Below are 26,937 nucleotides of genomic sequence, written 5' to 3'. Positions count from 1 at the left end.
CAATACAGGCCCTTCGGCCTACAATGTTGTGCCAAACAGGTATTTAGTTTAGAAATTACCTAGGGTTAGCCATAGCCTTCTATTTTTCTAAGCTCCATGAACCTATCGAGGAGTCTCTTAAAAGACTCCATCGTATCTGCCTCCACTACCATTGCTGGCAGCCCATTCTAAGCACTCAGCACTCGCTGCATAAAAAAACTTACCCCTGACATCTCCTCTGTACCTACGTCCAAGCTCTTTAAAACTGTGCCCTCTCGTGCTGGCCATTTCTGCCTGAGAAAAAGCCTCTGACTATCCACACGATCACTGCCTCTCATTATCTTGTACACCTCTATCAGGTCACCTCTCGTCCTCCATTGCTCCAAGGAGAAAAGGCCATGTTCACTCAACCTATTCTCATAAGGCATGCTCCCCAATCCAAGCAACATCCTTGTAAATCTCCTCTGCACCGTTTCTATTGTTTCTACATCCTTCCTGTAGTGAGGTGACCAGAACTGAGCACAGTACTCAAAGTGGGGTCTGACTGGGGCCTATGTAGCTGCAACATTACCTCTCGGCTCTTAAACTCAATCCCATGATTGATGAAGGACAATACATCATATGCTTTCTTAACCACAGAGTCAACCTGCACAGCAGGTTTGAATGTGCTATGGACTTGAACCCTAAGATCCCTCTGATCCTCTACACTGCCAAGAGTCTTACCATTAATACTATATTTTACTATCATATTTGATCTACCAAAGTGAACCACCTCACACTTATCTGGGTTTAACTCATTCTGCCACTTCTCAGCCTAGTTTTGCATCCTATCGATGTCCCACTGTAACCTCTGACAGCCTTCCACACTATCCACAACACCCCCAGCCTTTGTGTTCTCAGCAAATTTACTAACCCATCCCTCCACTTCCTCATCCATGTCATTTATAAAAATCACAAAGAGAAATAGTCGTAGAACAGATCCCTGAGGCACACCACTAGTCACCGATCTCCATGCAGAATATAACCCATCTACAACCACTCTTTGCCTTCTGTGAGCAAGCCAATTCTGGATCCACAAAGCAAGGTCTTCTTAGATAACATGCCTCCTTACTTTCTCAATAAGCCTTCAAAAAATTCAATTAGCCTCGTAAGGCATGACCTACCTTTGACAAAGCCATGCTGACTATTTCTAATCATGTTATGCCTCTCCAAGTGTACATAAAGCTTGCCCCTCAGGATCTTTTCCATCAACTTACCAACCACTGAAGTAAGACTCACAGGCCTGTAATTTCCTGGGCTATCTCTACTCCCTTTCCTGAATAAGGGAACAACATCTGCAGCCCACCAATCCTCCAGAATCTCTTTCGTCCTCATCAATGATGCAAAGATAATTTCCAGAGCTTCAGCAATCTCCCCCCTCGCCTCCCACAGTAGCCTGGGTGCATCTCATGCAGTCCCGGAGACTTATCCAACTTGATGCTTTCCAAATCTCCAGCCGCTCCTCTTTCTTAATGTCTATATGCTCAAGTTTTTCAATCCACTCTAACTCATCCCTACAATCGCCAAGATCCTTTTCCGTAGTGAATACTGAAGCAGCAATGATCCTTTTCTATATTGAATACCTCTGATCCCTCTGAGGATTGGAATGTGTTCCTTCGTCTTACTCTTCCTAAAGTCTACAATCAGCTCTTTCGTCTCACTGACATTGAGTGCAAAGTTGTTGCTACAATACCATTCCACTAGTTGGCATATTGTGCTCCTGTATGTCCTCTCATCACCATCTGAGATTCTACCAACAATGGTTCTATCATCCACAAATTTATAGATGGTATTTGAGCTATGCCTAGTCATGCAGTCATGGGTATATAGAGAGTAGAGCAGTGGGCTAGGCACACGCCCCTGAGGTGCACCAGTTTTGATTGTCAGCGAGGAGGAGATGTTATGACCAATCCGCACAGATTGTGGTCTTTCATTTAGGAAGTAAAGGATCCAATTGCAGAGGGAAGTACAGAGGCTCAGGTTTTACAGCTTCTCAATTAGGATTGTGGGAATGATGGTATTGATTGCTGAGCTATAGTGGATGAACAACATCCTGACATAGGTGTTTGTGTTGTCCAGGTTGTCTAAAGCCATGCTGAAGAGCCATTGAGATTTCATCTGCTGTTGACCTATTGTAGTAATAGGAAAATTGCATTGGGTGATGAACATTTCATCACTGTAGATGTGAGTGCAACCGGGCAATATTCATTAAGGCAGCTCACATTATTCTTCTTAGGTAGTGGTATTTGTTGCCATTTTGAAGCAAGTGGGAACTTCCACCCATAGCAGTGAGAGGTTGAAAATGTCCTTGAGTACTCCCGCCAGTTGGTTGGCACAGGTTTTCAGAACCTTACCAGATACTCCATCAGGACATTTTACCATCAGGACATTTCACCGTGTGAGGGGTCACTCTCCTTAAAGGCAGTCTAACATCAGCGTCTGAGACAGAGATCACAGGGTCATCATGGTGCAGCAGAGATCTTCATAGCTGTAGTTATATTCTCCCTTTCAAAGCAGGCATAGAAGGTGTTGAGTTCATCTGGTAGTGAAGCATTGTTGCCATTCATGCTATTGGGTTTCGCTTTGTCTTGCAAACCCTGCCAGAGTTGTCGTACATCCGATGTCGCCTCCAACATTTTTTGAAATTGTCTCTTCACCCTTGAAATAGCACACCGTAAATCACACCTGGCTTTCTGGTATATGCAACTGATCTAGCATTCAGCAGACGACACACTTCCTGGTTCATCCACAGCATTTGTTTGGGAATGTACAGCAAGTCTTTGTAGGCACACACTCATCCACACAGGTTTTAATGAAGTCTTTTAACAATTGCAGCATACTCATGCAGGTTTGAAGATAAATCCTTGAATACAGTCCAGTACTGGAGGCGCTCCTGTGCTTCCCTTGTCCATACCTTCTTGGTCTTCAGTCTCTGCCTATACTCAGGGAGTGAAAGTACAGCCAGGTGATCAGACTTCCCAAAGTGCGTGTGTGGAATAGCATGGTGGTGTAACAATGGTGCAGTGTGAGTTTCCTCTAGTATTGCAAGTAATCTGCTGATGGTAATTGCTTAGTGATTTTTTTCAGGCTGGCCTGGTTAAAATCCCCCAGAATGATGGTGAAGGCTTTGGGGTACACTGTTTCATGCATCTTCAAGTCAAGTCAAGTCAAGTCAACTTTTATTGTCATTTCGACCATAACTGCTGGTAAAGTACATAGTAAAAATGAGACAACGTTTTTCAGGACCATGGTTTACATGACACAGTACAAAAAACTAGACTGAACTACGTAATAAAAAAAAACACAGAGAAAGCTACACTGGACTGCATAAAGTGCACAAAAACAGTGCAGGCATTACAATAAATAATAAACAGGACAGTAGGGCAAGGTGTCAGTCCAGGCTTTGGGTATTGAGGAGTCTGATAGCTTGGAGGAAGAAACTGTTATATAGTCTGGTCATAAGAGCCCGAATGCTTCGGAGCCTTTTCCCAGACGGCAGGAGGGAGAAGAGTTTGTATGAGGGGTGTGTGGGGTCCTTCATAATACTGTTTGCCTTGCGGATGCAGCGTGTAGTGTAAATGTCTGTGATGGCAGGAAGAGAGACCCCGATGATCTTCTCAGCTGACCTCACTATCCGCTGCAGGGTCTTGCGATCCGAGATGGTGCAATTTCCGAACCAGGCAATGATGCTGTTGCTCAGGATGCTCTCAATACAACCCCTGTAGAATGTGATGAGGATGGGGGGTGGGAGATGGACTTACCTCAGCCTTCGCAAAAAGTAGAGACGCTGCTGGGCTTTCTTTGCTAATGAGCTGGTGTTGAGGGACCAGGTGAGATTCTCCGTCAGGTGAACACCAAGAAATTTGGTGCTCTTTACGATCTCTACCGAGGAGCCGTCGATGTTCAGCAGGGAGTGGTCGCTCCGTGCTCTCCTGAAGTCAACAATGATCTCTTTTGTTTACATTAAGAGACATGTTGTTGGCTCTGCACCAGTCCGTTAGCCACTGCACCTCTTCTCCTCTTCTCTGTAAGCTGACTCCTCGTTCTTGCTGATGAGACTCACTACGGTGGTGTCATCGGTGAACTTGATGATATGGTTGGAGCTGTGTGTTGCAGCACAGTCGTGGGTCAGCAGAGTGAACAGCAGTGGACTGAGCACGCAACCCTGGGGGGGGGGGGGGGGGGGGGGCCGTGCTCAGTGTGATGGTGTTGGAGATGCTGCTCCTGATCCGGACTGACTGAGATCTCCCAGTCAGGAAGTCTAGGATCCAGTTGCAGAGGGAGGTGTTCAGGTCCAGTAGGCTCAGCTTTCCAATCAGTTCCTGAAGGATGATTGTGTTGAATGCTGAACTGAAGTCTATGAACAGCATCCGAACGTATGTGTCTTTTTTTGTCCAGGTGGGTTAGGGCCAGGTGGAGGGTGGTGGCAATGGCATCGTCTGTTGAGCAGTTGGGATAATACGCAAACTGCAGGGGGTCCAGTGAGGGGGCCAGCAGGGTCTTGATATGCCTCATGACGAGCCTCTCGAAACACTTCATGATGTTGGATGTAAGTGCGACAGGACGGTTGTCATTTAGGCAGGACACTGAAGACTTCTTTGGCACGGGGATGATGGTGGCGGCCTTGAAGCACGTTGGAATGGTGGCACTGCTCAGGGAGATGTTGAAGATGTCATTGAGAACATCTGCTAGCTGGTCTGCACATCCTCTAAGCACTCTACCGGGGATGTTGTCTGGTCCAGCAGCCTTCCGTGGGTTGACCCTGCACAGGGTTCTTCTCACGTCAGCCACGGAGAGACACAGCACCTGGTCATTCGTAGGAGAGGTGGACTTCCTCGCCGCCACGTCATTTTCCGCCTCAAACCGGGCGTAGAAGTTACTCAGCGCATTTGGGAGGGAGGCATCACCTGCACAGTCAGTTGATGTTGTCTTGTAATTGGTGATGTCCTAGATACCCTTCCACATGTGCCGCGTGTCGCCGCTGTCCTGAAAGTAACTGTGGATTAGCTGGGCATGTGCACGCTTTGCCCCTCTGATGGCTCGGGACAGTTTGGCCTTTGCTGTTGTTAGAGCTGTCTTGTCACCTGCTCTGAAGGCGGAGTCGCAGGACCTCAGCAGCGCATGCACCTCTGCGGTCATCCATGGCTTCTGGTTGGCACGTATAGTGATGGTCTTGGACAGAGTAACGTCATCTTGCTGATGTAGCTGGTCACTGATGCTGTGTACTCCTCTAAGCTGGTAGAGTCGCCATTGGTTGCAGCCTCCCTGAACATGTGCCAGTCAGTGTTCTCAAAGCAGTCTTGAAGAGCAGAGATGGCTCCTGCTGGCCAGGTTTTCACCTGCTTCTGAACTGGTCTGGAGCACCTGACGAGCGGTCTGTATGCTGGGATTAGCATAACAGAGATGTGGCCTGAGTATCCGAGGTGGGGGGCGGGGCTCTGCCCGGTACGCATCGGGAATGTTTGTGTAAACCAGGTCCAATGCGTTCTCCCCCCTCATTGCAAAGTCCACATACTGATGGAATTTGGGGAGCACTGACTTAAGGTTTGCGTGGTTAAAATCACCGGTGACAATAAACAGATCATCAGGATGTGCGTTCTGCAGTTCGCTAATAGCCCCGTACAGTTCACAGAGCGCCTCCTTAGCATTAGCACTGGGGGGAGTGTAGACACCGAATATAAGGACAGAGGTGAATTCCCATGGCAAATAAAATGTTTGCATCGAACTGCCACAGACTCCATTAACGATGAGCAGTCTGGAAACCAGCACAGAGCTCTTACACCATTCCGTGTCGATATAAACACAGACACCGCCACCGCGGACCTTACCCGAGACAGCTGCATCTCTGTCCGAATGAAACAAAGCTAGCCCGTCTAGCTGGATGGCAGCGTCCAAAATCCCATCAGTGAGCCATGTCTCTGTGAAGACAAATGTGGAGCAAACTCTGTACTCCCGCCGAGTATTACGTTGGAGTTGGATGTAGTCCATTTTATTGTCCAGGGAGCGGACATTGGAGAGCAGAATGGATGGGAGAGCCAGCCGGCTAGGGTTTGCTTTTCGCCTGGCACGGACCCCTGCCTGTTTGCCTTGCTTCTGCTTCCTTGCCCATCGCTTTCGACGTCTTCATCTCCGGCTCCCAGCATCAGGCAAGTCTGAGGATTGTAGGCCCGTTCCCCTCAGCAAGTCAACGTCGCGTAATTCAGCCAGCAGATCTTTGTGGAGGTTTGTTTTTGGGCGATCTCTGTATTGTAGTAGTATCTGGCGATGGTAGATAGCTGCTCTGTTATCCATGTGCTCTAATCGAAAATTGTGTATCAAACTTAAAATAGAAAATTAAATTAAAGTAGCACCAGGTCTGAAAGGCCGCTGCTGCCGTGCCGCGCCGCCTCATGGGAAGCATCTTGATCCCATTGCTCAGATCATCTAAAGCCTGATTGACATTGGCCTGATGTTGAATGTTAATTGCTACCAAAGTGATCCCAGAGATCTCCCACGGTAGGTAAAAAGGACGGCACTTAACTGCTAGATATTCCAGGTCTGGTGAGCAGAATTGGGACAGCGCTGATATACTTGTACACCAAGAAGAGTTAATCATGAGGCATACTCCTCCACCCCTGCTTTTGAGAGACTCTATAGATCTATCCTGATGGCGTATATAGTAAGCCCGTCTATCTGAATCACTGCATCTGGTACAGAAGGGGTCAGCCAGGATACTGTTAAACATAGGACACACTGCCCTAATGTCCCTATGATTCAGCACCCTAGCTCTGAGAGCATCGATTTTGTTCACCAGAGACTGAACATTTGCCAGCAAGATAGTCGGTATTGGAAGTTTAAAACCCCATTTCCTTAAACGTACATGTATCCCTGATCTGCAGCCATGCTTACTGCGTGGAATCCTATGAGGACGCATCTGTCCACAATCAGTATTGTTTCCATCAGTTTTAAGCAGCGATAGTTTGTTTAAATACATTGAGACATCTTTGTTGACTGAACTGACCTTGGAAGCAGTTGTGCTGTTCAGCTGTATCAGGCTGAAGTATTCTTGAAAAACCAAGAATATTTAATCATATCCATTGAGAGTTCTGCTTCTACATGAATCGCCCCTAGGCAATCTCTCAGTAATAGAGGCAGCGCAGTGAGTTTTGTCTTCTCTGCTTGGGCATGTCTCCCTTTTCGACCACTGACCAAATGGTACCGATGCCCAGGTCATCTTGTTGAGCAGCTACCACTTCCACAGGGCTCAATTTTGGTAACTGGTTTGTCTTCAGAGCAGTCAGGTTGCAGTAAGCATGTGGAACGGCATTATCAGAAGCCCCCAATTGATCTACCACTTGATCCGGCCCTTGCCTTCCCTCTGCATTCATTGTGATGGAAAACTGGCATACGACTTTCACTCCTGGGGCAGGAATGTTCTTCCATTCTTCGTCCCTGTCCTGCCCTTCAGGCACACGTTGGGACAAAGCATCAACATCAGTGTTCCTACTTCCCAGCCGGCACTTCAGGCTGAAATCATAGGCAGGCAATGCTGCCCACCACCAATGCCTGTGGCATCCAATTTCACTGAGGTCAGGATATAAGTTAGGGGATTGATGTGCGTCCTCACCTCACCATAGAGGTTGTCACTCAGCTTATTCACCACAGCCCATTTCAATGCCAGGAACTCCAATTTGTGCATGGGATGGTTTTACTCAAAGGGCGACAGACTCTAGCTGACAAATGCAACAGGTCTCAACCCAGTGCCCTAATCCTGATACAAGACCCTCTCTGTTGGCATTCGTATGCAGTACGTAAGGGGGTCTGCAAAAGCCAGCACAGGCACCTGTCTCAGCAGCTCCTTCAGCGATTGAAAGGCCTCTTCACATTTTGCATCCCACCTGGCTCCAAAAGGCTCCGAAAGGCTAAGATACATTTTACCCTCCTCTCCCTTTGTCCTCCTCCCTTTCCTCCCTAGGGGAGGGTAACCACACAGAAGCTGATTTAAAGGGTGACTCACTTTCTTGTAGTCTTTCACGAACCTCCAGTAATACCCACAGGACCTAAGGAACAAGTGCAAAATGCTCACAATCTGGGGCCTTGACCATGTGGTCACTACCTCTATCTTCAGTGGATTTGTAGCTACTCCATGATGTGAAACCATGTGCCCAATGTAACTGACAGATCTCTTGCAGAACTGGCACTTGTCCAGGGAAAGTTTTAACCCTTCAGCTTTCAGGTTTCAAAGGTACATTTAATGTCAGAGAAATGTATACAGTGTACATCCTGAAATGCTTTTTTGTCTCGACCATCCACGAAAACAGAGGTGTGCCCCAAAGAATGAGGAACAGTTAAATGTTTGAACCCCAAAGTCCCTCCCCCAGCTTCCCTCCCTCCCATGCATAAGCAGCAGCAAGCAATGATCCCCCTCCCCCCCCCCACTGGGGGAGAAAAACATTGTTACCTGCCACCCAGCACTCAAGCGTGAGCAAGGCAACAGCAAAAACAGACTTGCAGTACCCCAAAGGCTAAGCGTTCACCCAATGTTTGACGTACCACTGTTCTCCCTCTCTAATAAGGGTGAAAGACATGTCTCAGTTTCAGAGTGAGAGGGGAGACATAAACAACTGCTGGTTTACAGTGTTAAAAGTCCGTTGCGTCATTTATTCTGAGCTCTGTGCCTAAAGATCTCAGGTCTCTGGGCACACAGCGAAAGATCTTCCAGCTCTCACGACACATTGGTCCAAGACACCGACCTTCAATTCGCCCGTATCCAAAGCCCTGAGATCCTAGGCCTCCAAAGGCGAGCTGAACTGGTAGGCTGCACCCTTGGCATGTCGGATAACAGCCAGTTGTGACACCCCGAGAGCCGCTTCCATTCTCACAAAGAACCAAAGTCAGTGTGTAACTTCAGGTCAGGGTCTTCAAAAGAACCATGAAAGGGAAAAATAGAGATATTGAAGATGGAAATAGAGCTGTTTCCGAGCACCTTCGGTAGTCTCGCTTCATGTTTCTCTAAAGTGACCAAACACTGAGGTTATCCAGATACACCAATACCTCAAACAAGTTCATATCCTCCCCTGTTTTTTCCATGACACGCTGGAAGGTCACAGGGGCTCCCGATATGCCCTGGGGCATCCTTTCGTACTGGAAGGATCCCAGTGGATATATAAATGTCATCTTCTGTTTGTCATCCTTACTCATGGGGATCTGGTAATATCCATTCCTCAAATCCAGCGCACTGAACCACTTCGCACCACTCAGACAGGCCAGCATGTTATTGATCCTTGGGACTGTATGCTAGTCGGGGATTATCCACCTGTTCAGAGCCCTATAGTCCACACACATCCATAACTTCCCATTCTTCTTCCTGGCCACTACTATTGGGTGCACAGAGGGGCTTCTGGATTCAGCGATGATCCCAGCTTCCTTTCACTTACACAAATGCTGCCGAATATCTTCCACCTGTGCAGGGGCCATTCGCTGCGACGTTTCTCTGAGCGGGGTGTCCTTGGTCTCCCCAATAGTGTGGCAAGTGCTCTTGGAACAATGCACATCAAACTCGTCAGTAAAGAAGACACCTTCCAGTTTCAACATCTTCTCTATCAACCTCCTCTTCCAATCAGTAGGTACCGGGGAGGCCCCAAAGTTGTATGACTCAGCAGTCAATTTTCCCCCTTTTGCAGAGGGTTACTCTCCGGCTTGTCTCACAGGGACACTAGACATTACCATCACCAGGAAGAGATGTGCCAGGGGCATCCTTCGCTTGAAGGTGACTTCACTCTTCTTAATGTTACTGACAATCACTGCCATCCTGTTCACCTGTACAATCGAGGGCTTCTGCAGTTTGGGCCTCTCAGTACCCCAGCAGGCACACCTAATTCCTCTTTGTGGTCTTCTGAAGCATCCACCTAGAGGGCCTCGGCCTCAGGCATTCCAGGAAATTTGGGGTTTCCCATCACTCTCGCTATTTCCCCAGGTCGTAACACAATTTGCTTTGACTGGGTGAACCACACAGTCCCTCATCTGAGCTCATTATCTGGCTCAGTGCAGCCTCGCACTTCCTCTAAAGCAGCTCAAAACACCTGGCGAAAGGACAGTGTCTTCAGAAAGCTCTCCACCTCTCTCCTTACAGGCTCACATTAGCCTCCTCACAATAGGAGTATTTGTCCCCACAAGAATTGAAACTCCGCCCCTCTCAACAGGGTCTGAACAAGCCAGCGCTAATGTATCAAGGACCTCAGCGACTCACACATCTGCCTATGAAAACTCCAGCTTCACTGACGAATAACCATCATACGGAGAATCACCTAAAACCTCAGATCTCTAGTGCATTGAATAGCATCAATGGTAAATGCGTCAAATACTGGTTGTAAAATGAATGGTACAGCAAATTGACCTGTGACCCTGTGTCAAGTATGGCTCTAGCAAAAATGCCCTTATCTGTAGCGATACACTGGAACTTGGCCCTACTAAGCCTTCGGGAAAAGGATTTTTTGCTCTAGGGCATATATGTCAAACTCAAGGCCCGCGGGCCAAATCCGGCCCGCGGTGGAATTATCTTTGGCCCACGAGATAATATATAATTACTATTAAAGCTGGCCCCAGTAATCGAAGCGCCTATGGCGTATGATATGGCTAATGCTGAGTTTATTCAGGTACCAGATTTTCAGGGTTTTTAGTGTTTATTCGGCAGTCTTCTTCATAAGAAACGGAATTTGTAAAGTGAAACACTTTGTAGTTATAGCAGAGACTGAGACACATGAGAGCAGGCTGAAAAAACGGAGGCAACAAAAGCTGCGTTCGCACACGTCCGACTGATCCGGCCCGCATGAAGCTGCATTTTGTTCAATCCGGCCCGTGACCTAAAATGAGTTTGACACCCCTGCTCTAGGGTGTTTAGGGTGTTCCTTGATATATTGCTGGGAATGTGTTCCCCCTCCCCCCCCCAAGATGCCATGCAGTCCCATCACTGGGTCTCTTTTAAGTATCTTTTAACTTTCAACTAATCGCTGTCATTTTATGTTACCAGAGCAATGCCACTCATCTAACAACTGAGAGGTCTGCTCCGCCCAAGTCTCATACTCCTCCTTTAGGCTTTGTTCCTGAGAACAGGCAGAGCTTACAATAGCTGGGACTTTAACCCTAGGCATTTTTCCATTTATTTGCCAGGGAGGTAAGAGCTGCTACCAACTCAGAATTCTCATTCCTTGCTGGGGGACTCATTAGACATTCCAAATCAGATCACTCTTTCCCCTCGCTCCGCAGAAACGAGAGCACCCTGTCTTTGAAGTCTCTGCCCCCAGATACAGGAGACTAGACTTGCGATTCGGCCTGCTCCCCGTACACTCTCCTCCTCTTGCAAAGTATGGACAACCCATGGCCCCCCATCTCCCGGGGCCCCAATAGTACCAGGCAGTTCAACTGCCGTTACATCAGCGGACAAAGTCTGTGCCCGCCATTTTATCAAACCTCCACCCCACAGTTGTAACTTTTCCTACAGATTTAACAGTACTTAAAATTCATATTTGTATCCCGGATGAATTGTTAATGTCTACCCCATTCAACATGCACACATTCGTTACCAGTAACTCTGTGGATTTGCACCAGCACTCAACCCTGGAAGCATGCATAATTGCATATAGTTATCACTTTACTGGACAATAGTTTAACATGGACTTAAACACACAGCCTGCTGGATCAGTGCTCAGGGCAAGATCACAGCATCCAACAAAATCAATCCCGGACAAACCCCCACAATTGCAACACTCTGGTTCCACTGGCTGCGTCAGTCTAGGGAAAGCAATCTCCAACCCCGTCAATCGTAGAGATTGAGGTGCAAAACCCCGAAACTCCCTTGTTTGTGTGGATGCTGCGTGATTCGTTACCCTGTTACAAATAAGTACCATGATAAAACAAACAGTACACCTGCATACAATTAAATGATTTAGCTTTATAATTCTTAATTTGACTAAAGGGTTAATAAAGAAAAAGCAAAAAAAAGGCAAAGGTCCCATTTTAATGAAACAGTCTAATAGACACAAGTTGGAGCTCACGGTATCCCCTTCACCTATCCTCCTTCGATCTCCTCGGGCTTCTTCGGATAATGGCCCCACTCTGGGTCGAGTCCTATGACTTCTCCTCTCCGGTGTCTTCTCCCTCCATCTCCTGCCGAACAAAAGACACAGCTCACATTGGTGTCAGGCACACAACACGAAAACACACTCCGTTCATTGTGCGGCTCACATTTCAAAGCACCAGTTATCTCTAGCCATATAACCTAAATGCTGCTTCTACAGAAAGACCATTACATTAGTAGTGAAACCTTTCTCAGTGTGTTACATACAGAACACATTTCCTGCCACTGTCATCCATAATGAATCTTGGCTTTTGTGTGTTAATTTACTTGATATTGAATTGAAGGGGGTCACATCTTTTCAGCATCTCTGCCTACTACTGTACACTTCCCTCACACTTTCATCCATTTACTCTCTTTTTACATATCTTTTTCTCTCCCTGCCCTTTTCTTCCTTACCACTTTCCACCTCCAAGGTGGAAGCAATATCATTGGGGTGGGGAATTTGTGTATCTGTTTTTACTAAAACCTATAACAATAAGATGGTGGCAATAATATAGATCTTTTATCAAAGAAATTGGTCCCACTTATGCCTTACTTTTAAGTGATTACACAGATCTCTGTCCATAGGCTTGTTGATTAGCAAGCTAGACAATTCAATTCCTGTTGCCTTTCACCCTAACTCATTTACCTTATGTTTTTTTCTCTATACACAATAACATTATCAATGTATGCATCTTGTTTTAATTACTAAGATTTGATCAAAATGTTAAGAACATTGTCAACTTTGATAGCGTTGTTTCATATTAAAATCATCCTCTGGGAATGTTATTGCACTGTAAGTATTAGTTTATGCAGCATGGAATATTGGTACTGTTCCTGGCATAATTATGGGAAATTGTGGGACCTCTTGGCAGCACTCACCACCTCCCTGATTCATCTTGGCTATTCGACTATTCCAATATATCCTCGGGGGTAGGACCACTAACCCTTTCTCTTCCCCCTGATTTCCCTAATAATTCCTCCTCCCCCTATTTTTGTGCTACCCTACAATTTATTAACCACACCCTCTGACCCACCCACTCCTTTAACTTCCTTCTCATGCAAACCTGAGGATATGACTACCTGTGGGTCATATTGTAAATGCCTGGTTGAAAAGCAACAGTGCAGCCAAAATCAAATCAAATTTTAATTGTTCTTAGGAGGAGAAAAGTACAAAACTGCTATCTTAAAGCAAGGACTTTTCTTATGATTTCTAGCTTGATATTAACATTACATCCTACATACACTTTAACAAGCCCAACAATGCTTAAAGTCCAAATTAAAGTAAATATGTTACCAAAGCAGGGTTCCCAATAGAGAGTAAGCATAAAAGTAGAAGGCTGAAAATGCTGTGGAAAATGTGAGTTTGTGCACTTTGGTCACAAGAATAGAAAAAAGAGTATTTGTTCTTAACACTAAGAAATGAATGAATATTGTTATGTAAAGAGATCTTGGTGAGCTGGTTCAAGAATAGCATAAGATAAATAAGTAGTTAAGCAAGTTTTTCATTTATACTTTCTCATTTCATATTTCCCACAATTTCTTATGACAAAGGCAGAGACCATTCAGTCTCAAGACTTTTCTAGCTCATAGAACAATTCCATCATATTCTCTCACGCATGCTCACTATACCTCCAAATCTTCCATCAATAATCCACACTGGAGATAGTTTACAATAGTCAGTTAACCCTACAGTCCGGAATTTGGGAGGTAACAAGAGCATGGAGACAGTATCTCAACTCCAAACACAGTACTGAAGGTCAGAACTAAACCTTGGTCACTAGAGCTGTGGCACAACAATAAATGTGCAGTGCTAAGGCGCTGACCAAAATTGTGCTTAGACTTTTATTGCAAGGAAATTGGGATGCCAAATTAAGAGAACTTTACTGAGTTTGACAGCTCTCTGGTGTAACCTCATTTAGAGTGCTAGTTGTTTTCTTATGTATCCATGCACAAGAGTAGTGTTTGTCTTGGATTCAGTGCAGCAGGTATTCATGAGCTCAATTTTTGACTGAAGAGAGGTTGCTTATACTTTTTGGCATTTACAATAATGAGAGTTGATATTGACAGTTTTTGTGAAAGATTGACAAAGATTAGTTCATGACTCTACAATCAGAAGACATAAACCTTAAGAAAAGGGGTCAGCAACCATACTAGAGACTAGGAGTATTTATTTGATGAATATAATGAATCTAGAGGTCTTTATTGCAGAAAGCAGTAGACATTTAGTCAGTAAGAATGAAAGCTGAGGTAGTAGATTTTTGAATGTTAAAAAGAATATAAAATTAGCCAGAAATTAGGCAAGGTACTGGAACAGCCACGTTATTGAATGGTTGCATTGACTTGAACATAGAACATAATGTTGTGCTGACCCTCAAACCCTGCCTCCCATATAATCTCCTGCCTTAAATTCCTCCATATACCTGTCTAGTAGTCTCTTAAATTTCAAAGGCATTCTAACTTGCATCTTATGTTCTTATGTATTTTGAAGATCTGATAATAGTACTTAAAGTTCAAGATGCTTCTCATTTATCCGATCAGTGTTTCCGATGTAACCGAGAAATTGGTACTTTTTTACATTCTACTTGGTCTTGTTCTAAAATTCAACCTTTTTGGACAAATTTAAGAGTTTTATTGGAACAAATTATTGGAACACAACTTCCACATAATCCAATATTATTTTTACTAGGTGATATTGAAAGGATAAAACCGAAACCCAAATTGAATAAGTATCAGAAAGAATTTATAAAAATTGCATTGGCAGTAGCCAAAAAAGCTATTGCAGTTACCTGGAAATCGGATACATATTTAAGTATAGATTGTTGGAAGAAAGAAATTTATGGCTGTATTCCACTTGAAAAAATTACTTATAATTTAAGAGATAAATATGAAACATTTTTGAAAATTTGGCGCCCTTATTTACAAAAGACAGGATTAAATATATAGCTGCTCTGAAGATGAAATAATTGGTTACTTGGGGAAAGAAATAATTACCGTAAATTCCGGACTACAGAGCGCACCTGATTAAAAGCCGCAGGCTCTAATTTTAGAAAGAAAATCAATTTTGTACTTGTACAGGCCGCACCGGATTTTAAGCCGCGGGTGTCCCACGTTGTAATATGAGATATTTACACAGAAAGATATTACACGTGAGGATTTTTTAACTTTTAATTAAATCCGTATGGTAACATAAACAAATACATATTGCAAATGCTTTTTTTCGAACTGTGCCTGTAACACGGCTACTTTTAAATATACATACGTATCGGTAACACACAAATTACGTTGTGTATACTTTTTTACTGAACAGTGCACGAACAACATTCCAATATCTCCTAACGACTGGTAAAAATAATATACTGCAGCCTACCAGGAAAAGTTATTGATCGCCTTTAACTTAAAAGCTGCATCATATGCTTGCAGCGTTTTCGCTTGGGTGTAATGCGCTCGCCCCCTCCTTTCCGTTTATCCCAAACCGGTATTTTCCCACAAGACACGGCGAAACTGGATGTGACGTCATAGCATTTCGGGATGTAGTACAGAAAACAAATATAGTTAAAACACTTCTAACTTTAACTAGAAAATACTAACAAATGAATTACTAAGCGAAAATATTATAAACTAAATAACTGCCATAAAGGCAGCACAATGCTTTTCTTTGAGTGTTTTCCATGTTGATGAGGGTGAGTACAAATGACTGATTTACAATAATTTAATTGTGAAAGTGCGCTTGATTTATCGTACAATTTCATTGGACCTCTGTGAACTACTCATCAATTTTATTGGTCTACTGTTACGGGGCAAAATGTTTTTGGCGGCATGAAAAAAAAACATGCATTAGCCGCACCGTAGTAAAGGCCGCAGTGTTCAAAGCGTGGGAAAAAACTAGCGGCTTATAATCCGGAATTTACGGTATATATACTAAAGTTATTATGAACTCTGTGGAGCATGTGGGGATCTTCCAATATCCAGGCACTCTCTCTTTTTTTTTTCTTTCTTTTTTTTTCTATAGGGATGTTAGGGGGGAGGGGTTAAGGGGAGGGGGGAAGGGTAATATACTTTTTTTCACATTCTTTTATTCTGTAATTATCTGAAAATGCAATAAAAAAGTTTTTTTTAAAAAAGATGCTTGTCATCTGACTATACATATATACAACCAATCAAAACAACATTCCTCTGGATCATGGTGCACCCAGAAAACATACATCACACACACAGCATATACATCACAATATTCAAAGGTTTCAAAGGTACATTTAATGTCAGAGAAATGTATACAATATACATTCTGAAATCCATTTTCTTTGCAAACATCCATGAAAACAGAGAAGTACCCCAAATGTTAGAACCCCAAAGTCCCCCTGAGCTCCCCTTTCTCCTGCGCATAAGCGGCAGCAAGCAACAATCTCCTCTCCCCCCACCTGCAAAAAAAGCATTGTCACCTGCCACTGAGCACTCAAACATGAGCAAAACAACAGTAAAGACACAGACTTGCAGGTACCTCAAAGACTACATTGTTCACCCAGCATTCACAGGCTCTCTCTCTCTCTGTAATAAGGGAGAAAGAGGTGTCTCTGTTTTCACAGCAAGTGGGGAGACATAACATACAACTCGCTGGTTCACAATTTTAAAAGTTTGTTACGTCGCTTTTTCTTGAGCTCTGTGCCCAAAGATCTCGAGTCTTTGGGCACACAACCGTAGATCTTCCAACTCCCCTGACGATACACGGGTCTCCTTCATTGACATCAACCTTCAATTGGCCCGTCTCCAGAGCCCTGAGATCCTAGGCCTCCAAAGGCAAGCAGAACTCTTAGGCCAAGCCCTTGGCATGCTAAATAACAGCCGGTTATGAAACCTCGAGAGTGGGTCCCATTCCTGCAAAAAACTGTAGTCAGTGTTTAACTCCAGGTCAGGGTCTTCAAAGAATCCTGAAAGGGAAAAATGGATGTACTAAAGATGGAAATAGAGCTGAATACAATAAATGTTAATAAAATATAATTAAAGATGCATCTAGTGCACAGCACAGGTAAACAATATAGTAAACAATAAATGGCTTGCTGTCCTAGTGATGAGACCTCAGTGGTGGCAGGGTATTCTCCTTCCTTGTTAACATTCAGGATCCCAAACAGTCTTTCTAATTGAGATGAAACTTTACCTGTGAGTCTGTTAGGGGTCATCTACTGTATCCCATGCTCCCGTGTGGCCTCTTGCATATCAGTAAGGCGTGATGTAAATTGGGAAACCGCTTCGCTGATGACCTACTCTCTGTCCGCCAGAAAAAGCAGGATCTCCCAGTGCCACTTATTTCAAATCTACTTCCCATTCTGACATGTCAGTCCATTACTGCCTCTACTTTCGCAAGGAAGTCACACTCAGGTTGGAGGAGCAACACCTTGTATTCCATCTGGGTAGCCTCGAACCTGATGGCATGAACATTGATTACTTGAACTTCCAGTAATTACCCGAGACTCTGCACCATTCCCCATTCCTGTTTTTTCCCTCTCACCTTATCTCATTACCTGCCCTTCACCTTCCTCTTGTGCTCCTCCCCCTTCCTTTTCTTCCATAGTCTTCTATCATCTCCCATCAGATTTCCCCCTTCTCCAGCCCTGATTTCTTTCACCAATTTCCCAGCTTTTTACTTCACTCTTCTCCCCTCTCCTGTTTTCACCTATCACCTACCACTTCTTCCTCTCCTCCCCCCTCCACCTTCTTACTCTGGCCTCATCTTCTTTCTCAGTCCCAATGTAGAGCCTTAGCCCAAAACGTCAACTATTTACGCTTTTCTATAGATGTTGCCTGGCTGCCGAGTTCCTCTAGCATTTTGTGTGTGTTGCTTGAATTTCCAGCATCTGCAGATTTTCTTGTGTTTGTGATTCATTTGTCTCAGCCTGAGGGAAGAAGCTATTAACCAGTCTGGCAGTCCTTCCTGATGCTTCTGTACCTCCATCCTGATGGTTATGAATCAAAGAGATTGTGGGATGGGTGGTAGGGATCCTCAACAGTGCTTCAGGCCCCCTATTTGTAGTGCTCTTGGTAAATAGCACAAATCTTCTCAGCAATTTTTACTATCCTCTGTAGGGTCTCGTGGTATGATGCTTTGCAGCTTCCCTATCACACAATGATGCAGCCAGACAAAACACACTCTTAAGTTTGTTTCCTCTTATTTACCTTACCATTTTATCCTCAAAAAGCCTCAAATTCCGAAACACAATTTCTGTTCATACAACTATGTTGACTCTGCCTAATCATATCGTGATTCTCTTAATGACCTTACAACACATTCATTATGATGGTTGCTAGATTTTGACATCTTTTGTCATGTTACCTTGTCTTTTGGTTCAATATTTTTCTCTCTCTCGCTCCCAAAAGAAATTGTTTTCCAAAGCTAAGATACAAAAATTAAGGAGCTATTAATTTTAAAATAATGGTAGTAGGAATAGGAAAAAAAGATGAAGATTTGTTTTCAGTTAGAGGTCTGGAACTTTTGCTGTCAACATGTTTACAAAAAGTGTTTGGAGTGTACGTGGAGCCATGACTTACTTGTGAAATGGATCAAGTAGGAATATGTTATCTTTTCTGACCAGTACATCTATAATTAACTGAATGTCCTCCTTCCACGTTATAAATTTCCTATGTTCCTTTCTAGAATATTTGTTGCCTTTTCAAATTGTTGAGATTAATGAGGAATCTGAGGAGACTCACTTGTGCATACAGTATTGGTCATCTTTTTTGAATTCAAGTCATCAATCAGGTCCAGGAAATATTTTGATCTGTTTAATTACTCGATTTCAGCATTCCACTGAATAATGAAAGTAATTAGTAGTGCTAATTACTTTCTTATTCACTAGAATGTTGGAATCTATGGTGATGTAATAATTAAAAATTGGAAAGAATGAAAGGAATTAGCAGTATGGACTTCTGAAGCAAAAATCACATTTCATTATTGTTTGGGAGTTCTTTAAGGATGCGATTAGTAGAATTGAAAAAGGAGGAGCCAAGCTGAGTTAATGGTCAAGAACATGGCAAATGAAATATAATGTGGAAAATTGTAAAGGTACCTATTCACTTGACAAAATATAAAAGCAAATCATTTTTTAAATGATGAGCTATTGAATTATGTTGAATTTCAAATGGACTTTAGAATTCTGTATGTTATTAAAATCCAAAATGTAGATGTAGCAAGAGATTAGCAAGCCCGTAGTATATTTGTCTTTGTAATGTGAGGATCTGAGTAGAACAATAAAAATATATTATTGCAATTATACAAGACCTTGATGAAGCAGCACCTGGAATTTGATCTCCTTATGCAAATACATTTTGAATTTTGATGACTTGTAGAAGTATTCAGCCTCAACCCTTTGTTCGCATAAATGAGTATTACAACCAAGGATTTTGATCAATTTAACTGGGATTTTTTTGTGTGAATCACATGCTGCTTTTTTTCACAGTACAGCCCCAAAAAACGGAAAATTGTAAAGCATGAAAAACTAAAATCTCAAAAACTGAAATGGCAGCAGTTCAGTAGTTTGTTGAACCACCTTTTGCAGCTATTTTGTCAAGAAGCCTTTTTTGGATAAGGCTCTATTAGCTTTGCACAATGTAATGGAGCAAGATTTGCCATTTCCTTGCAAAATTGCTCAAGCTGTGCCAGCTTAGTTGGGGAGTGGTGGTAGACACAATTTTGAAGTCTTGTCAGAGCTGTTTGATCAGGTTAAGGTCAGGACACTGACTAGGCCACTCCATAGTTTCTCTGGCTGTGTGCTTTGGGTCATTGTCCTGCTGAAAGACCAAATTCCTCCCCAATTTAACCATCCAAGCAGAGGCTAGCAAGTTTTTAATGCATGATTTTGCTGTATACAGCAGCATTCATCTTCCTGTCAATCCTGACCAGATTTCCAATCCCTGCTGCTGAAAAGCATTCCCAGTAGCATGCTGCTAACTCCATTTTGCTTTACAGTAGGTATGCTGTTACCTGGCTTGATGCCCAATATTAGATTTACGTCACATGTATTGCTTAGTGTTGTGTCCAGAAATCTCCACTTCAGTCTCATCCAACCATAAGATATAGGAGCAGAAGTAGGCCATTCAGCCCATCAAGTCTGCTCTGCCATTAAATCATGGGCTGCTCCAATTCTTCCCATCATCCCCACTCACCTGCCTTCTCCCCATATCATTTGATGCCCTGGCTAATCAAGAACCTATTTATCTCTGCCTTAAATGCACCCAATGACTTGGCCTCCACAGCCACTCATGGCAACAAATTCCACAGATTTACCACCCTCTGACTAAAGTAATTTCTCTGCATTTCTGTTCTAAATGGACGTCCTTCATCCCCGAAGTTGTGCCCTCTTGACCTAGACTCCCCTACCATGGGAAATAACTTCGCCATATCTAATCTGTTCAGGCCTTTTAACATTCGGAATGTTTCTAGGAGATCCCTCCTCATTTTCCTGAACTCCAGGGAATACAACCCAAGAGCTGCCAGACATTCCTCATACGGTAACCCTTTCATTCCTAGAATTATTCTTGTAACCATAAAACACATGTACAGTATCTTCTTAGACTTTATGGGGAAGTATGATTTTTATTTTAACCCTGGCTTCTTCCTTGCTACACTTCCCCAGGCCTTACAGATTGTGGAGCCATGAAATACTTCTCCAGTTGCAGCCACTGACTTCTACAGATCACTTAGAGTGACTGTTGGTGTCACAATAGCCTCTCTTACAAGTGCCATTCCTCTCTGGGGACCAAGTTTAGAAGGGGAAGCCTGACCTAGGCAGTGTGGCCGTGGTTTCATAATTTTCCTGCATTTTCACATTGGACTCCAAGATATGTTCAGTGCCTTTGAGATAACTTGTACCCTGCTGCAGATTTGTGCTTCTCTGTTATCATTTCCCCAACTTGTCCTGAAAGCTCTTTTGTCCACATTTTGGTTTGGTGTGTTGAAAATCTACCATATTGTTGAACCTTAGAGAGGGAGTATTTATTGTTATTTAATCATTGAAAACAGGTTTAATGCACTGGTTAAGATTTCTACTCCTATGCTGTAGATATTTAATTTTAAGAGAGGAGAGCCCCCTTTGCAAGAAGTGCTTTTTGCAGATAAATGGCTGCAAGGAGGAAGAGAGAAGGGGCGGGAAAGGTAGAAGAAGAAATCATCTTCAAGGGGAGTTCAAAAATGTGGCACGTGCTTTTAAGAGACTGTGGGTCCAGTGCGTGAGTAAAAGATACACCCCTGAATACGCAGTTTTAGAAGAGGCAAGCTCTAATGGTTATGTGCACAATGTGCTGGTTTAACTGTGATGGGCCCTTTTCTTTTCCTAGTAGCTGCTTTATAAAGCTGAAATTAGTAAATATACCTTATTCATAATTTTATGCGGTGTACGATCTGTTATCTCTTGCCAACCAATAATTATATATTGGTTGCATTTACACAGCATTCGATCAAATCAACATTTCTTTAATTGAATATCACGGCATTCCTATTTGGTTGCACCCCAAATCATACCGGCCCTAGAAGTTATTGTGTATGAAAGGTGGCCTTCTCACCGCTGAGTCATGTGGCTGTTAGCAGAGGTAGGTAATAAACCAAGTGTGTGTATGAGCCGGTGAGGTGGTTACATTTTGTGCGGGTGTTGTCTGGAGATTTCAGATGCCTTTTGAATGCTGATTTAAGATTGATTAAACAGTTTGTGTATTGAAGTCTGTGTTTAAATTAGTGTTGGGGGAAGTGATTAGGGTTTTTTTAAATTATGAATACTGCAGGGATTACCGTTTGGTGCAATTCAAAGAGATTATCCACAAATAAATGATTGTGTTCTGAGCAGGGTAGATATCCAAAGCCCTGATGATCGGCTAATTCAAGTGCTGTCTTCTGTAAGAGTGTTGCAGAAAGTTACGCTGATTGAATGGTATTTTTTCCAATCAGCTGGTTAGGATGTCACGTTAGTCTACATTAGCAGTGATGTGACTGAAGTCACATTGTCTGATTTGTTAGGAGACCATGGAGAGGTGGGGCCATGGGCAGTCCATATTTTTAGAAAAGGGGGTAGGCAGCTCTAGGATGAAGACTTCAAAGACGAGCTGTTCTCGTCTCTGTGAAGTGAGGGAAAAGAGTTGTCTGATGTGAATGGTCTAATGGGTCCTTCAGCGGTTGATTCAAATTCTGGGCTGGTTTCGGCTATTACATCACCGGTTGATAAATGCCAAAGTGTACCTGTGGAGTGCCAAAGTTATCATAGGCCAGAGTGTTCTGTGGAGTCAAATTCGCACCCGATGGGGAAGAAGAATATGAGGCTTGGGCTGAGGTACTGGATGAATGGTAGTGCTCAAATAATATGGAAAAACAGAGACTGGTAGCAAGTTTAAAGGGACCAGCAGTTGATATAGAGATGTTCTGAAAGGCAGAAATCTTATTAGTCATGTCACCTAATTACTTGAAAGCTTGGGAAAATGCTTTTAGGGTCTTTTGGCGGGAGCTGTGGTACAAGGTAGAAGGGAAAAAGGGGCACAATGCCATTGGAAGGAGAGTCCAAGTTGCAAGAAGTACTTTGTGCAGATGAATAGCTGCAAGGAGGAAGGGCAATACTCCTGATAGACAGAGCCAGTTTGCTCAAGATGGTCTTCGAGGGGAGTTCGAAAATGTGGCAGGTGCTTCCATGCAGGCCATGGGTCCAGTGCATGAGTAAGGGATACAACTCAAATACCCAGTTTTGGAAGAGATGACCTCCAACGTCTGTGTGCACATTGGACTGGTTTAACCATAATGGGCCCTTTTAATTTTTTCCTTTTTCCTAATGACTGTTTGATTAAAACTGAAATTAGTAAATATGCTTTCTTTTTAATTTTATGCAGTGTACAATCTGTTATTTCTTGCCAACTGATAAATTGTGTATGGGCTGTATTTATGCAGCATTTGCTCAGGTCAAGGTTTCTTTAATTCAAACATCATGATGTTCACAGCAGTGGCCTGCTGTGTTCCACCAGCATTTTGTGTGTATTGTTACCATGATGTTCCTGTTTGGTTGAACCCCAAATCATACCAACCCTGGACATATATTGTTTATGAAGGTGCCTTCTCACCGCTGAGTCATGTGGCTGTTGGCAGAAGTAACTAACGACCCAAGTTTGCATATGAACCTGGAGAGGGGTTACACAGGTGATCCTCCAATTCTGTACATCAACAAATTGGGTGAGTCAGTAAGGTAATACTGTATATTGTACCTGAGGAAAGTTAGCATAGTAATTACAAAGGGAATGAATACTTTCTCGGCCTCACAATTTTTAGTAAATTGTGGACAGGTTTTGGAATTTTGCTTTTGATTTGACATAATGCACAGTATTTTGTAGATTAGCTCAAAAGTCTTACTTCATTATATTTTAAATTTAGAAAACGAGGCAGTAAAATGTGAAAATAGTTGAGGGAGCTGAAAACTTTTTCAAGACACTGACTATGTCAACCTGTAACTGTTACCTGCTCAGTTGAGGAAAAACACCAGAGACACACAATTACCTCTGAAATGGTTTTTATTCAGAGAGGAGTTCGCAGCCCCACGCACTTCGGGCATAAGGTAGCCAACTCCCAATTTGTCAGTTTACAAAGGTCATACTTATACCCAAAAGCAGGGTACTACATTCACAAATATGGTTACCGATTCGAATTCATCAATTGATTGACTATTGCATAGCTAAGCATGCGAAATACTCAGAATTAGCAAAGGTTAAAGTGTAATACTTGGAAGCACTTCAAAACACTTGAAATAGGTATGACTCAGAATACTTTGCCAAGCACATTGTCTTGTGGTCGCAGGTTCCCTTTTCCTTGTGGTCTCCACGTCTGGCCTGGCACCTTATTTTAGCTACCTCTCCTTACTTCCCCAATGACGTACCTCTCTCTTGTCCTGTCTACATATTTTGCTACACTTACCCCTTGCCCACCCCCTCTACACTTACCCCTTACCCTTTTCACATTCTCATTCCCTCCTGTGATCATGAAATGATCACTTGTCAATATCGTGAAAATCCTCTGGTGCAGGTTCGAGGAGTTTGGTGGCCTCGCCGGTTGCCCGCATTATCATCAGTGGCTCAGCCGGCAGCAGGTCCCCTAGTGAGGCCATCATGCGGTTCAGGACACGTTTGACAATGGCGATAGAGACAAAAATCCCGATAATAGCCATCAGTGCGTAAATAGCCCCATTGATCAACCAGTCCTTCCACGCACTTAGTCTCCAGTCCCCCCACCCTGCCCAACCTGTTCCTTCCTTGATGGATCCTAACTGTTCATCTATTTTGTTCATGTACCGTGTTATGTTGGCGGTAGCATCGTCTAGCCCCATTATGCATTTGTCCTTTACGATAGCACAGAGCCCTCCCTCCCTGGCGAGGAGATACCGTAGATTCCGTACTACAGAGCGCACCTGATTAAAAGCCGCAGGCTCTAATTTTAGAAAGAAAATCAATTTTGTACTTGTACAAGCTGCACCGGATTTTAGGCCGCAGGTGTCCCACGTTGTAATATGAGATATTTACACAGAAAGATATTATACGTGAGGATTTTTTAACTTTTAATTAAATCCGTATGGTAACATAAACAAATACATATTGCAAATGCTTTTTTTCGAACCGTGCCTGTAACACGGCTACTTTTAAATATACATACGTATCGGTAACACACAAATTACGTTGCGTATACTTTTTTACTGAACAGTGCACGAACAACATTCCAATATCTCCTAACGACTGGTAAAAAAAATATATACTGCAGCCTACCAGGAAAAGTTATTGATCGCCTTTAACTTAAAAGCAGCGTTTTCGCGCGGTCTAATGCCGCTCGCCCCCATCTTCCCGTTTATCGCAAACCGGTATTTCCCACAAGATGCGGCGAAACCGGATGTGACGTCATAGCATCCCGGGATGTAGTACAGAAAACAAATATAGTTAAAACACTTCTAACTTTAACTAGAAAATACTAACAAATGAATTACTAAGCGAAAATATTATAAACTAAATAACTGCCATAAAGGCAACACAATGCTTTTCTTCGAGTGTTTTCCATGTTGATGAGGGTGAGTACAAATGACTGATTTACAATAATTTAATTGTGAAAGTGCGCTTGATTTATCGTACAATTTCATTGGACCTCTGTGAACTACTCATCAATTTTATTGGTCTACTGTTACGAGGCAAAATGTTTTTGGCGGCATGAAAAAAAACCATGCATTAGCCGCACCATAGTAAAAGCCGCAGTGTTCAAAGCTGTTCAAAGCGTGGGAAAAAAGTAGCGGCTTATAATCCGGCATCTACGGTAATCAAGTGCATAGCGGTTTTGCATGGAGAAGAGCCGCAATTGGTTAAGGCTGTCATTCATGAGTCTTAATGCTCTCCTGGTGGCATTCCCGAGGCTCATGAGACCACAGGCCAGATAGTTCTGATTGTGGGCCGCCATAGCGGCTCCTGATGCCCCCAAAGAGAAAAAGCCAGCTGCCCCGTATCTGGCCACCTTACCTGCGGTTAGGGTGGTCAGGACTCGGTAATCTGCACAAAATTCCTGGGAGACCTCTTTCTTGTACCTCCCAGGCGGGCGTGAGGGACCCCAAGTTCCAGGGTAAGGGACCGCTGTAGGGAGGAGGGTGCCATAGGCCACCGAGGAAGGGTAAGGGTACTTCAGGAAGTTGGTGACAATGCCGTTGTAGAAGAAAAAATACCCCGGGAGGGTATACATGGTCTCAGTGCAACCCTCACCCTTTAGGTGTACGGTATCACTCCATTCTGCTATACCAGTAGGGGCATACACTCATTTGGCACCCCTGCGATACTTAGGTCGTAGGAATACCTGATTGTTGACTCGGAGGTGGATGCGGTTCCCCTCCCCACAAAGAAGTTGGACCCCCCTTAGCCAGGGACTGGCACTTTGTCTCATGGCAAGAGCAAGATCCCTAAGGGGTCCTTGGTGGGGTGACACTCCCTTTTCCTACAGGGCTTGGAGAGGCAGGCGACGTTTTTCGAGACATACACGTCTGAACACCCCCACCCTGTTCCGAAGAAGCCGTTCTCATATACTCGGTCACCCTTCGGGGGCTTGGGATTCCCCTCCCACCAGAGATCTTTTCTCATCCACCTGTTGGACGGGGGGAATAAACAGTCCGCGACCGGGGCTGTGGGAGAGTCATAGGTGAGTTCCACCCTCTTTCCCTCAGGCAATGTTTTGCTGGCGGGGGCACATTGGAAGGGCTGATCAACTCGGTCCCAGTGCGGGAAAATGGTAAAGAGTGAGGAGACGCTGGCGGGGTGGGGATAGCAAACGATGGTTGTAGTGCCATACAGTTGTTTGTGCACATTTTGGAAATAGTTGCCACTTATAAACTCTGAGGAGGGTCTTTCAAGGGTGGTGCCTTTGGGGAAGCCCCAATCCCTTTTCTGCCTTGAAATGTCCCCCTTCGATCCTTTTAGGGGTTTTGGTTCCTCGTCCAGTTGTCCCTCAACCTCTGTCCTATACCCCACTATCCCTAAAAGAATATAGATAACCAAGAGCATCCTACCTTCCATTGCCAGAGTACAATTTCAACGATGTGACACCACAAGGAAAAAGGAATTTAAACACACAACAGTTCAATCAAGTCCGTTTATCAGTTCCTTCATTTATCTGTGGTTTCTAGCGAGTCCGAGGTCCAGCGCTTGCAATCGCTCAGATGAATCCAACGTTCTTGTCCCTTCACCTTGACAGCAGAGGGGGTCTGCAAGAGAACCTGGTACGGTCCTTTCCACTGGGGTCCCAGCTTGGGTCGATCCCAGTTCCTTATTAACACCCAACCTCCTAGTTCTGC

The 26,937-nt window shown here is 43.8% G+C and overlaps 1 protein-coding gene and 1 long non-coding RNA gene across 8 annotated transcripts in view; one reads left to right on the top strand and one right to left on the bottom strand.

Annotated features, from left to right (window-relative positions):
* The window catches only part of dock3 (dedicator of cytokinesis 3), a 968,429-nt gene that overhangs the window by 243,235 nt on the left and 698,257 nt on the right, over positions 1–26,937 (top strand). The gene's annotated exons all lie outside the window — the stretch shown is intronic.
* The window catches only part of LOC140741949 (uncharacterized), a 69,868-nt gene that overhangs the window by 2,852 nt on the left and 40,079 nt on the right, over positions 1–26,937 (bottom strand). The window contains exon 2 of the long non-coding RNA XR_012102174.1: positions 12,051–12,162. This is a non-coding gene — a long non-coding RNA (uncharacterized lncRNA). The remainder of the gene's footprint in view (positions 1–12,050; positions 12,163–26,937) is intronic.

Source organism: Hemitrygon akajei, chromosome 19, assembly GCF_048418815.1.
Source record: "Hemitrygon akajei chromosome 19, sHemAka1.3, whole genome shotgun sequence".
In the NCBI taxonomy this organism is placed as follows: Eukaryota; Metazoa; Chordata; class Chondrichthyes; order Myliobatiformes; family Dasyatidae; genus Hemitrygon; species Hemitrygon akajei.
Note: the sequence above shows the minus strand (reverse complement) of the source record. Positions and strands in the feature narration are given on the sequence as shown.